The following is a 14,018-nucleotide window of genomic DNA, read 5'->3' on the forward strand; positions in this document are numbered from 1 at the left end:
TAAACCAGAATGCTAATTTCTGGTTTTCTCTGATGACTTTTGGTTGAGGAGGAAAAGGAGAGTTGAATCAAACTATTTTTTTTTAATTTTATTTATTATTTATGATAGTCACACAGAGAGAGAGAGAGAGGCAGAGACATAGGCAGAGGGAGAAGCAGGCCCCATGCACCGGGAGCCTGACGTGGGATTCAATCCCGGGTCTCCAGGATCGCGCCCTGGGCCAAAGGCAGGCGCCAAACCGCTGCGCCACCCAGGGATCCCTGAATCAAACTATTGAACATCCCATGATGCACACCGAGTAGACCATGGTTTGCCAACCCCACAATGTAGTTAAAGAGTATAATTAGGATATTGAACACTGACAATCACCAAGTAAAACTGTCCTTGTTCATCCCTTTCATGATTATAAAACCACTACCTTTTTAAAGAATTTTATTTCATTTCTCTCACTTTTGAATTCAATGCATGCCACTCTCCAAGAAGAAAGAAAGAAAGAAAGAAAGAAAGAAAGAAAGAAAGAAAGAAAGAAAGAAAGAAAGAAAGAAAAAAGAAAGAAGGAAGGAAGGAAGGAAGGAAGGAAGGAAGGAAGAAAGAAAGAAAGAAAGAAAGAAAGAAAGAAAGAAAGAAGAAAGAGAAGAAAGAAAGAAAGAAAGAAAGAAAGAAAGAAAGAAAGAAAGAAAGGAAGGAAGGAAGGAAGGAAGGAAGGAAGGAAGGAAGGAAGGAAGGAATACTGGGCTCCAACTGATATTAACGGAATTATCTTAAAAAATATACAGTTCTCAAAGAGAGGCTGTTTTTTTTATATGACAATGTTCTGCATATTTTACCTGACATATTTGACAAACAACATGCTAAAAATTGTGACTGCCACACCGAGGAAAACTATACTCCAAAATGTGCCAACTGGTGACATACAGCTTGAATTTGGCTTATGGTTGGCTTTTGCCTATTACAGGGCTCATCTACACTGTTAATTAAAAAAAAATCACAACAAAAACTTGGGGAATTTCAAATAAAATTGAAAACATTCTACTACAGAAATAATCAACTACTTCTCATCCATGTTAATCTAGGATTTATTCTACTGTAGTTTCCAAGCTCATCTAATATGTATAAATTAATTAAAGTATTCACAGTCCTAGCTTTTTAATTTAAAAAATCCTTTCCTCTATTTTTTGCCCATTTTATTAATATCAATTTTTTCTGTTAGTTTTACCCTTACAACTCATTTTTAATTTACTGTTAATGTGTAATTCCTTATAATAAAGGCCAAGCTTCTTCATTTTTCATCATCTTCTAAAAAATCAAGGCATTCAGAGCTCAACGTTTTTCCACGTGTATTGCTTTCTCTATATCCTATATATGTTTTGATATAAAATGTTCTCTCATTCTTTGTTCTACAATAATTTGTAATTTAATTTTTGACTTTTTTATTCTAAGTCATCTATTAGTGTCTTTCAAATTGCTTAGATCTTTAATCACCCTTAAATTACTTATTTCTAATTTGGTTGGATCATAATCAGAGAGAATATCCTGAAAAAAAAATCTTGACTTCTAAAAAATCTTATGACATATTAAATAAAATTCTAGATATTTTTTACATAATCGTTCTAATATTTTAAATGTGTTTATCAAATCAAGCTTATTGATTGCACCATTAATTTTTTTTTAATTTTATCTACTAAATCTTTTCAGTTCTGGAGAAGTATTTTGAAATCTGTTATCAATTAACAATTCTATCTTTGTTTTCATTTTCTTATATTTTTAACAGTTATGCCAATGTAATTAGGTGCTACATTGTTTGGAATATACAAGCTTATGACTATTATGCCATCCCAATTATGCCATCACATTGAATTTTGCCTATTATTACACAATGACCTATTTTGACCATTTTTTTTAATGTTTTTAACATTAAATGCTATCTTGTCTATTATTATTTCCATTATGATTATCTACTTACACCAATTTCTTAGCATCCCTTTGCCAAGTTGTACTAGTTAGGATATGGGTCAGACTCCTCTTCTATAGGTCAAGCTCCTCTAAAAATGTCCACAGCTATTCCCATCTCACAAATATCTAGGTAAGTGACCCACAGTTGAATTTGTGGCCCAATGGTGTTAAGTCCAGAGCTTCTATCTTCTCAGTCCACAAGCTCAATCTTTTATTCTAAAATAACTATATTTTCTCCTATAATATCTGTAGTCCAGTTAACTGGACAGAAAAGGGAACAAATGGATGGGCAGGACCATCCTTTCAAGGGAATTACTTGAAAGTTGTAAAAATCACTTCTATTTTTATCCAGTGACCAATATTTCATCTTTTACCTTTATGTTCTTTGTGTTGATGTAGTCCAAGAATTCATTCAGTTTCCCCCTGGATAATTTACAAGTTGCGCCATGTATTTCTATTCTTTTTCAGATACATAACCTCTATAATATAAACAGAAAAAAATTACCAAATAATTCCTCCACAAAGATGATCTTGTGTAATAAAGAATCCAGCTGTAACTCAAAGATGTGACTTTTGTCTCCAGCTCTATTGGTGTAACCTCTGAACCCTGGGAATTTCTCAAATAATTGGAATGACTTTGATATTCATGGTTGATCCCTTTAACAATGCTTGATCACTTATGCTAATGAGATGACTCAGGATAGGTGATGGCCACATCAGAAAGACTAACCACGTGATTAGAGGGCTGGGATTTTAAGCAATATGATATCAGCCTTACCTCCAGGGAAGGGTGGTAGCAATGGAGACTGAATTCAATTAATGGAGACTCAATAAATCATACCTACATGATGAAGACTCCATTAAAACTCTGGACACCAAGCTAAGATGAGCTCCTAGGTTGCCAATACTGTGTGCATTCATTGCTACTTGTCAATATGAGGAGGGTAACACATCCCTGAGGATATGGAATCTTTGTGTTTGGAACCTTACTACATCCCCAGTTCTGCCCTATGTAACTCTTCCTCTGGCTGGTTCAGATTTGTATACTTTGCTATAATAAAACTGCAGTCATAAGTATAGTGCTTTCCTGAGTCCTATGAGTCATTCTAATAAATTATTGAATCTAAGGAAGTCTGTGGAGACCCCCAAATCTGTAGCAAACTGGTCTAAAGTGATGATAGCCCTTGAGATCCCTGAACTCATGGCTGGTATCAGAAGTTTTGGAAGTCCTATGATTTAAGGACTGTCCTCAAACTTGAGTTTGGCTAATTCTGAGTACTCTATTATACTCCTCCCCTACTCAGCTTAACCAACTAAGAATATAAGAAGACATCTACTACTCTCTTTGTAATAGTCTCTCTCCCCTCCAGATGAATGATAAAAATGCTTTACATTCTCTTTTTCCTATTCTCACCCCAACTCTTGTTGACATAATTTATTATTCTTATTTCTCGGGTATAATTAGAATTTATCTTAACTATGTTTCCTTTATTTCAAGAAGCTCTATTTAACATTGCATTCCCATTACCAAATGATCTGTTAGAATTTATTCAAATTTAAGTTTTATTGCTCACCACTTATTACCTCCCATTTCATGTTTTCTCCTCCTGGGTATTTAGACCTTTCTCTGATTTTTTTTTTTTTTTAATGGTTCAAGCTTCTTAGAATTTTCCTCAAATGTGGTACATAGGTAGTAACCATTATCCCTATTTTCCTAGGAAGTCATACTTGTTTTGGGGTAAGTATTCATAGTGCCTACTCTGACTTTCAGGATGATAAATTATATGCCAGTGCAGTTTTCCTAGCAAATCCTAGTTTATGCCTGTTGTTGTGGAATAATTATTAATAGTAGCACCTTTCACTCTCAGTTGGAGTGATAAATTATATATCACCCTACATAAGGAGACATGCATTCTGCATTCTTGAGTTTATCTATCATCTATCTATCTATCTATCTATCTATCTATCTATCTATCTATCATCTATCCATATTGCTTTTACATGGCCAAATACAGGTTTCTAGGGTTTTAATTCTTAGATCTCACTCATTTAAATGTACTATTCCACCATCTTCTAGCTTATTTTACTTTTGTAGGCACTTTGATCTTTCTGTCTGAAACTTTAAGACATGTTTTTCTTTATCATTAAATTTAGAAATTTTTATGCTCGGGTACATGTTATTTTTTTTTATCACTCATAACAGGAACTCAGTGCATCCTTTAAAATGATAAAATCTGGTCTTTCTTTAGCTCACAAATATTTGTGTTGAATAGTGGTTAAATTAATGTAACCCCTACATCTGTTCCTTTCTTCTTTTCTGGAAATTCTATTATTGGCATATTGAATCTGGATATCCTCAGAATCTCTTTTCCATCAATATCTCCATTTTAAAATATTTGCTCTGAGCTTTTCTTTAGTTCTTCTACTTGATATTCTAGGATACTAATTCAAGTCTCAACAATGACATTTTTTTTCAGTTTACTTATTAAATTGTTTAGTTGGAAATCATGTTTTATTGGTGTAATTTTTGCTCATTTTAATTTTTTAAAAAATTTTATTTAGTTATTCATGAGAGACAGAGAGAGAGAGAGAGGCAGAGACATAGGCAGAGGGAGAAGTAGACTCCCTGCAGGGAGCCCAATGCAGAACTTGATCCCAGGACCCCAAGATCATGCCCTGAGCCAAAGTCAGATGCTCAACCACTGAGCTACCCAGGTGTCCCTGCTCTGTTTAATTTTGAATGCTGAATGTTCATATTACTTTTCTATTCAAGTTGACATTCTTCTTCTCTAGCAGCTATATTTTGTTAGCTATCTGATTTTTTGTTTGTGCTCTCTCTACAGATATAGAATCCCCTTTAATATGCTACAGTTTTTCTTTCTCAGCTTATTAAGGACAAAATATGGCCTCTGAAATTCTCTAACCACTGGTAGGCCCTTAAAGTAAACAAGCTCATCTTGAAAGGTAGAGCTCTAGCTCACTTTCTGTTCCAGCTACATGATAGAAAGAGGCAGAAAAAAGAACATACATGACCGTGCCCACCAGCTAATGAGACCAATCATTAATCTATGTCAGAATAATGTCACTCTTCCCTCAATATTAATAAGAAAGGAGTCAGGACAATGAAGAAACCATCCTTAGAATTGGGAGAAAAGCTAGATCCTTCTTTTCCTCTAAAGATCTACAACAGGTGCTAGAAGTAATGAGGGAGGCAAAAATAAATAAATAAAAGGTAGCCTTTGTTGGCAGAGCTCAATGACAAGCAGAGAAATCTTACCAAATTTATCTGGTAATCCAGATAAATAGAAGTATAATGGAAGTTTATTCAAGATGATAGGGGACCCAGAGGACAGTAAAATGAATTCCACCTGGGAATTTTCACAGAGATCTCCCAGGGGAGGTAATTTAAAGCAGACTCTCAATATTACGTTAAAAAATCAGGATGTTGCTAGGCATAAGAAATTTTAACTTAGGCAGAAAAGGAAACTGTACAAAAGAATAAAGGTATGGAATAGCATGAAAAGTCCTTGTATAACTAGAGTTCCAGATCTCAGGGGTACAGTATTAAGAGATTAAGCTGAAAAAGTAATAAAAATCAGTAAATGGAGTTCATAAAAGTCTTTCTATATCATACTAAGGAGTTTGAGTTTTGTCCTATAGGTGATGAGGTGTCAGTGATAAGTTTGTCTCTTCTAACATACATGGATGGGCAAGTCAGCTCCAACAGGTTTTAAAAAAGGATAATAATTTTAGGAAGTCATAAAGTCTTGAAAAAGGGAAAAACAATGATTTTATTAAAATAATGCATCATAAGGTATCAAAAATATGGCAGCGCCACCAAATCCATCCATACAATTCCAGGGACTTTTTTTTTTTTTTTTTAAGATTTTATTTGGGAGCGAGAGTGAGAGTGCTTGAGCAAGCAGTGGGAGGGCAGCAGAGGGAGAGGGAGAGAATCTCAAACAGACTCTGCTAAGCACAGAGCCCAACATGTGGCTCGATCTCACATGTTGAGATCCTGAGGTCATGACCTGAGCCAAAACCAAGATTTGGATGCTCAACCAACTGAGCCATTCAGGCACCCTAATTTCAGGGACTATCTGATGCAGAAATTAGCATTTAAGGTTACAAGACCAATTCAGTTTCTAAGTCTCCTCTAATGACTTGATTTCAAACTAACAAAGCTGTATAAAAATTTAAAAACCTGATTGGGTCTGCAAAATTGACTGATTATTTTGTATTATCAACAAAAGCTCACCATCAAACTAATAGTTCCAGTTTGGAAAGCTGAATAAGCAAGACAGAAACTGGTGGTAATCAGATCATCAAAGTACTAAGGTGGCAAACCAAAGGAAAAGTACTTTTTCCTGATTTCAATAACAATGCAACTTGATTTTTTATTCAGAATTGGATTTTACTATAACGGTTCCCTGAGATGATCACTATGATAATTAAAGGCAATCTTAAAGACTTAATAAAAGTGTGATATTCAGAATAAATTCATGCAGCTTTATTGAAACAATAACAAAAAAAATATTGAAGAGAGTGGGCTCATGTACCCTATAAAGAGGGAAAATAATTTCAATTTGCATTTAATTTGAATGTTACTTTCTATGTTATCCTTTGTCTTTCTTATTTCCACCATATGTTTATGTTATAAATTAATTGTCTTTAGTAGAATTTAATTAGCTGATATTTGTAAAGCTGTCTAAGGATGGGCTTTGTATAATTGCTAAGCACTTTTTTATTATCAAGTATCAATATCTTCTCTGAGTGCTTGCTGCATATAAAGAGCACTCATTTTTTAAATTGTAGTAGAATCTCTCATTGTACATAGCTGTATAGAAAGAATCAGGGGGCATCAGAGCCACCTGAAGAAACATCCCTAAGACATTGATTTCTAACTTATGCAATATTTGAAGAGCTCAGATACATTTCTAAAGCATTTCAAGGCCCTGAGAATATCATGTTCCAGTCACTAAGTCACTGTCCTCAGCATTAGCCCCCAGATGATTTCAGGTTACAAAGATCTGAAGGACGGAATGCTGTATGTTGTTCATGAGAAGATATGCAATGTGATGGAGAACTGATCTAAACCAATTTGGTCATAGATAGAAGGAGCTGATGGTAAAGTCAAAGTTGTCTGGTGTTTGTTATTTTCTGTAACCTAGGTGTCAGGTTAAAGAAAGCAAGTCACAGATTATTCACAGATTATTTCTCAATTTTATCCCCTACATGGACATTTGTTAGATTACTACTTACTAGGAAAGCTGGTACAGAAAGAGTTCATACAACCTGTTTTCTATACTTGAAGAATGCTCAGCTCTATGTCCTTTACGTGTTTCAATCACTTAAAGTGATTTTGATGAGGACGTGTGAAATTTCCTGAGATAAGGAGTCCATCTAATTGGCATCATGTGATCCAGACATACTTCCAAAACCAATAAATGGACCTTGGATCAATTAGGGAATCAAGAACACAGAAGCTCTGAGAAGTGCAAAGAACAAAGCAAGGATAGTTTAGTCATCTACGTATCTTGAATATTTTGAATTTTTCAAATAAAGTTCCTTTTAAATATAAATTATAATTAATAACATTAATTTCACAATAAAAACCCATTTTTAGCATCTATTGTCCACTTAGTTAAGTATCAGTTGTTGATTAGGTATTAATAGCAGAAGGATGTGCTTTTCTGTGGAAAAGAAGACTTCAAAACTAAGCAAGCAAGCCTAGCTAAGAGACACTTTTAAAATAGGGTCAGAAGGGATCCCTGGGTGGCGCAGCGGTTTGGCGCCTGCCTTTGGCCCAGGGCGCGATCCTGGAGACCCGGGATCGAATCCCACGTCGGGCTCCCGGTGCATGGAGCCTGCTTCTCCCTCTGCCTGTGTCTCTGCCTCTCTCTCTCTCTGTGACTATCATAAATGAATTAAAAAAATCTTAAAATAGGGTCAGAAGACCATAAGGGAGGAGGAACTTCTGCATATTCTCATTGGAGGAACTATGAATTTTGACCTTTTAAGCCAGTCACAAGCCCTCAGCCTGGACTTACCTTCTTCTCATCATGGCAACTAGATCACCCCCATTCTTCTCTTCTAAAACATCTAGTCCCGTTCAGCAAGCTTCAGGCACTCATTTGCCTACTGACCCAGCCAATCCTAGTTAACCTAATTTCAATCCCTGTTTGCACAGAGGACCTCAATAAGAACTATACTTGTGGCCTCTTGCTTTTATAACTCTGACCCCTCTTTGTCTTCCTCAGAACACAATTAAAGTTTGTACCTGAATCTGCATCTCCCAAATTGCGATTCTTTTTTTTTTTTTTTTAAGATTTATTTATGTATTTGAGAGAGAGAGAGAGAGAGTAAGTGCACAAGCAGGGGTGGGGGAGTGGAGAACACAGTGAGAGAATCTTCAAGCAGACTCCCCATTTATTGTGGAGCCCAATGCACGGTTTAATCCCACAACCTGAGCTGAAATGAAGAGTCAGACCTCAACCAACTGAGCCACCCAAATTGAAATTCTAATTGCCTCAATAAATGCCTGTTTTCTTTGATTTTTAGTGAATTCTTTCTTGGTCAACATCTGCTATCACTGGGATGTCGTCCTTTATCATATTGCTAGATAACCACCCCTAGACTCTGAAGTCCTGATAGGATGGTGCCATCTAATCACATCTAGAGCTACAATTTAAGTAACCGGCCCATACATGCTATCACATTAACTACACTGAAGTGTTTTAAGGTCAATTATGAACATTATAACAAGTGTGCTGGAAAAACTATAGGATGTTGAACACAAGTCCCTTTAGCAAATACTTGCTAAGGTATTTGATATTTTCAAAAGTTATTTAACTTCCTGTAGTCTCAGTATATTCGTCCATAAAGAAGGAAATGTAGTAATACATATTTCATAGGATTGTAATGAGAATTAATTGAATTTTTGAAAAGAGCTTTATATACGGTAAAGCATTACTTGTAGGTTTTATAAAGGTTAAATGATCCTTAAAGGCAGCTGGAAGTATATTTGTAGGAAGAGGAGGAGGATTTTCTTAGTCCTCCTTTACACCAGAGACTTTTCTAGTTGCTTTATCAAGAAGAAAGAAAAATATAAGTCCTCTAATTTTTAATGGCAAAATAGAAAACCTATCAGCTTCATATTCTTTAATTCAGTCCTATCTAATAAAAATCATGGTGATACCAAAGACTCTACGGGATCTTATTAGCAAATATTAATAAAACATTGGAGGAGGATAAAAGATCATGGACTCAGGCACATTTTAGGAAGCAAAAATCTGAACTCTAAAGTCATTTACTGTTGGTTGATAAAGATAAAACTTTTGAATGTTTGCAAGGTATTTGACCTAGAGTAATTAATTATACGTACATATTCTATTTCTTATTAGAGTAAGATTTGTGTCTGACTTATACCTGTGGTATGTCTCCTCATCATAAAATGCCTCGGCTATTTTTGAAAAATTTCCCTCACGGCTTTGGACTTCACAAGCTTAAAGTCCTCTTCTATAATACATAAATAATTCTGAAGCCATACATTCTAGATATTTGCATATAAAAACTACCTAATGATTCATAATTGTTTGCTGCCCCTCCCTGGATGAAGGTTTTAATTTCATGACCCACTGATGACAGAATCAGCCAATTTAATGAAAACAGAAATGACTGAATTCTATTTCAGGCAGAAATTTTAAGAGCTAGAACATACTTCCTCTTTGAGTTCAACAACGTTTTATACGTTGGGTATTCCGGAGTTCCAGAGAGAAGGCGACACCAAGAAGAGCCACCTGATGATTGACACCCAGCATTGATCAAAAAAATGATCAAAAAAATGATCAAAAAATGATCTTTGCTGCTGCAGACCACTAAGATCCTAGAGTCTATCCTGACCTGCTTTTTTCTCAGTGTTCCGCCCGCCGTCTATAACTTCATTTGTAAATAAGATGCTTAAAATTCTATTGTTACTCTGTTAATCAGAAGGTATCATATTCTGTGTCTGACTTTCTTCCTTCGGGCTACATAGTGACTGATGCCGATTATTTTGTAAAAATAGTACAAAGGTTTATTTTATTCAATAGCCACTCCACTGGGATCCTAATTAAATAGAAAGCCAGCAAGGCAAGTTTTCTGTGCCCCATGTAAGAAAAAGGAAATACGATTGGCAGTTGAAAAGTACTAATGCTGCCTGGAGTAATCCCAGGCATACAGTTGTCATTCAATAAATATTTGTGGGATGAACGGATAAAATATGACAACCATTCATTCAGTAACAGTGGCATGTAAATTGGTCTTTTTCCTACGCTATTAGTCAGTGCTCGTTGAGAATTAATTGTATAAGAAACAACCCCCAGGGGTGCCTGGGTAACTCTGTCAGTTAAGCATCTGCCTTTGGCTCAGGTCATGATATTGGGGTCCTCGGATCAAGCCCCGAGTCAGGCTCCCTGCTCAGTAGAGAGTCTGCTTCTCCCTCTGTCACTGCCCCTCCTCCCCAACTTGTGACTTTTTTCTCTCTCTCTCTTTCTCTCTCTCTCTCTCTCTCTCAATATATAAAATCTTAAAAAAAGAGAGAATCCCATAACTTCAGTGGCTTAGGAACTATATTTCCTTACTCATAGATCTGTGGGAAAGTTGCTATGGCTCTATTTCTAACTGTATGTCCAGTTTTGGTCTGCTCCACGTGTTTCTCAGCCTGAGACAGTGAATTCTTTCCTTATGTCAAACAATAGAAGCACAAGAGGGTAAACCAAGCAACTATAGCTTCTGTTTGCTATCTGTGCACATCTTACTGCTCAAAACAAGACACAGAGCTAAACTCATTGTCAATGAGGACATATATTCTTGACCTACCTTCTTGAAAGTCACACGGCAGTGTGTGAACACAAAGTTATATTTTAAGGAGGGCATGAAAGAGATGGGACAAAAATACTATCTAACTCATTCCCCAAGGGCAACTTGTTTTTGAGTAGAAATTTAAAAGCACCAATAATAAACAGCAGCAACCCCCTCTGCAGTACTAATTACCTCTGTTGGGAATTTTACATCAATCTTAAGACTGGTCTATCAAGGATTGCTTAAACTCAATTTTTGTAATCGGTTGAAATTCTGAAATTGACTGATGGGTGACATGGGCATCTCTGCTAAGAATTAATGATCTTTTTTTTAAAAGCGAATTTTAAATACAAGTATTTGTGAACTTCTAAAATACATTGAGGGGCGCCTGGGTGACTCAGTTGGTTAAGTGTCTAACTCTTGTTTTCATGCTCAGGGTCATGAGATCAAGCCTGGTGTAGGGCTCTGTGCTCAGCAGGGAATATGCTAGAGATTGTCTCTCTCCCTCTCCCTCCATCCCTCCCCTGCTTGCTCAAGCTCTCTGCCTCTCTCTCTCTCTCCCTCTCTCTTTCTCTCCCTCTCTCAAATAAATAAGTTAGATCTTTAAATATAAATATATTTTGAACATGAGTTTGTAATGATACACATGTAACTGTAATTTATATATTAATGAATTTGTATGATGGTGAGGACTAATTGTATGTGCAAACCTGGCTAGACCATGGCACTCAGAAATTATGTCAAACATCAGTCTGGAGGTTTCTCTGAAGGTATTTTTTTTTTTTAGATGAGATTGACATTTGAATTAGTAAGCTTTGAGTAGAGTAAAATACCCTCCATAATGTGTGTTAGCCTCATCCAATCAAAGGTCCTAAGAGAAAAAAGCTAAGGTTATCCCAAAAAGAAGGGAATTTGACCTCTAGACTGCCTTTGGAGTTGAGCTCCAAAATTAGTTCTTCCCTGGGTCTCCAGTCTGCTAGCCGGTCTCGTAGATTTTATACTTGTCAACCCCTATAATTGTATAAGCTGATTCCTTAAAACAAATCTCTGTCTTTATCTCTGTATGTGTGTGTGTGTCTCTTTCCCTATCTCTGTTTCTATCTCGATCTTTCATACACACACACACACACATATACTATTGGCTCTATTTCTCTGGAGAACTCTAACACAATGACTAACATTATCTATAAATGACAGAAAGGCATGAGATGGAAGATAGTTACAAATGTTATTAAATTATGAAATGATTAATGCATAAAAATGTCTTATTTTAAACATGAAGTAAAAGTATCCACTTGTTTTTAATTGACAATCTAGATGAAGAATGAAGATAGAGTATATATCATCAATTCTATGTCAATTCTGCATCAATTTTTTTAAATTATAGAAAAATGTTTAAAATATGTGTTGAATATAAAGGAAACAAGATAGGGTATCACTAGCAGAACATAAATTTTGAGGACCACCTAAAAGGTGAATTGCAGACAGAATCAACTGGCCAAAAACTAAAGAAAGGTATAGCCTTCAAAACATGAGGAAAATAAAAAAATGTAAGTTCAAACAATTTTAGTAATTCTCAAGATTCAAAGTACACAAAATCAGAGAAGATGTTGAAGAAATTATCTAAAAACGACCAGGTATTTGGAACAGCAGAACACCTTCTCTTCCTTTGCTCAGACTGAACAAGAAGCATCGGGGACATTGACGAGTCTACCAGTATGAGCATGGGTGTTTAATAGAAGAGCCAAGTAAAGCTGGTGTCATCCTCAGTTTGCAAGATAAGCTGAAGGTAGGGGAGGAAGAATCAGGGAAGAGTGGAAACCAAAGAAAAATGGCTCCTCAGAAAGGAAATGATCTACAGTACTTCAGAAAGGAGGCAGACCTCTTTATTCTGATAATTGGTGGAAGCCTAAGGCAAGACCCTCAGTCCTTCTGTTGGTATTTTCTTCAATACACCCTAGAGTGAAGCTTGCCTGTTGCATTCCCCATACAAATACAAAGCTCGCAGCCAGTCTAGCCAGTCAGAGGATGGCTATTGGTGATACAGACCTACGTACCCTGAAAGAAGTTGTTTCTTAATACCCTTACTAATAATCTACCACTATAGTCTTTCATCCCTACCCCAGTTGGCAAACCAAGTCTCACCACACTTTTAGAGAAAGGTAGTAAACCAAAAGACAATGAACAAAATAAACAAGATTATCTGTTTTTATTATATTTTAAAAATGTTTTTCTCTAATTTTAAAGGATTTGATGCAGAAGGTAGAACTGATGATTATAAACATCAATAAAAAGTGAACACTTTTACTTCATGTTTAAAATAAAAGAACTTTTACATGCATTGATCATTCTGTAACTTTATAAACAAGGAACTATTGACTTTGTAAAAAGGTAAGGAGGGGGATCCCTGGGTGGTTCAGTGGTTTGGCACCTGCCTTTGGCCCAGGGCGTGATCCTGGAGACCCGGGATCGAGTCCCATGTTGGGCTCCCTGCAGGGAGCCTGCTTCTCCCTCTGCCTGTGTCTCTGCCTCTCTCTCTCTCTCTCTGTGTCTATCATGAATAAATAAATCTTAAAAAAAAAAAAAAGAAAAAAGGTATGGAAATTCAGAAATAAATAGGAATTTTAAAATAATTTAATTGACATTCTCAAAAAATGGAGCAGATAGTGTAACAAAAAATATGTACTATAAAAGGAATCACTAAAATGAAAAAACAACAGTAGCTAAAATTAGAGAAAATATTAGAAGGGTGAAATAGAGAAAATAAATGGCTAAAGGACAAATTAATGGCATATAAAATAAACTCAAAGAAATTACCAAAACAAAAATCAAAAGACAAAAAAAAATTAAAAATTAGACAAATTAAGACTCATAGAAGTCAATTCAAGATACCTAATATCCATCTAAAGTGAGTTTCAAATCAAACAATAGAAATAACTGATGAGAAGAAATAATAGAAGACCTGGAACTGAGATAAGGAAAGAGATAAAACATAAGATTAAAATTGTCCAGTGAATGACAACAGCATGAATTGAAAAAGAAAAAAGCAAAGGCATATCCTGATTTACCTAAGAATGCCAAAAATTAAAAAAAAAAAGATGCTAAAATCTTCCTTCAAATTATCAAATTACTCACAAAGGAATAAGAGAAAGATTTTCATTAGAGTTCTGGGTACTGCTTATATTCTAGAATGAATAGAGTACTATCTTAAATCTTCTGAAAAA

Source organism: Canis lupus, chromosome 6 (genome assembly GCF_003254725.2).
Source record: "Canis lupus dingo isolate Sandy chromosome 6, ASM325472v2, whole genome shotgun sequence".
Taxonomy (NCBI): Eukaryota; Metazoa; Chordata; class Mammalia; order Carnivora; family Canidae; genus Canis; species Canis lupus.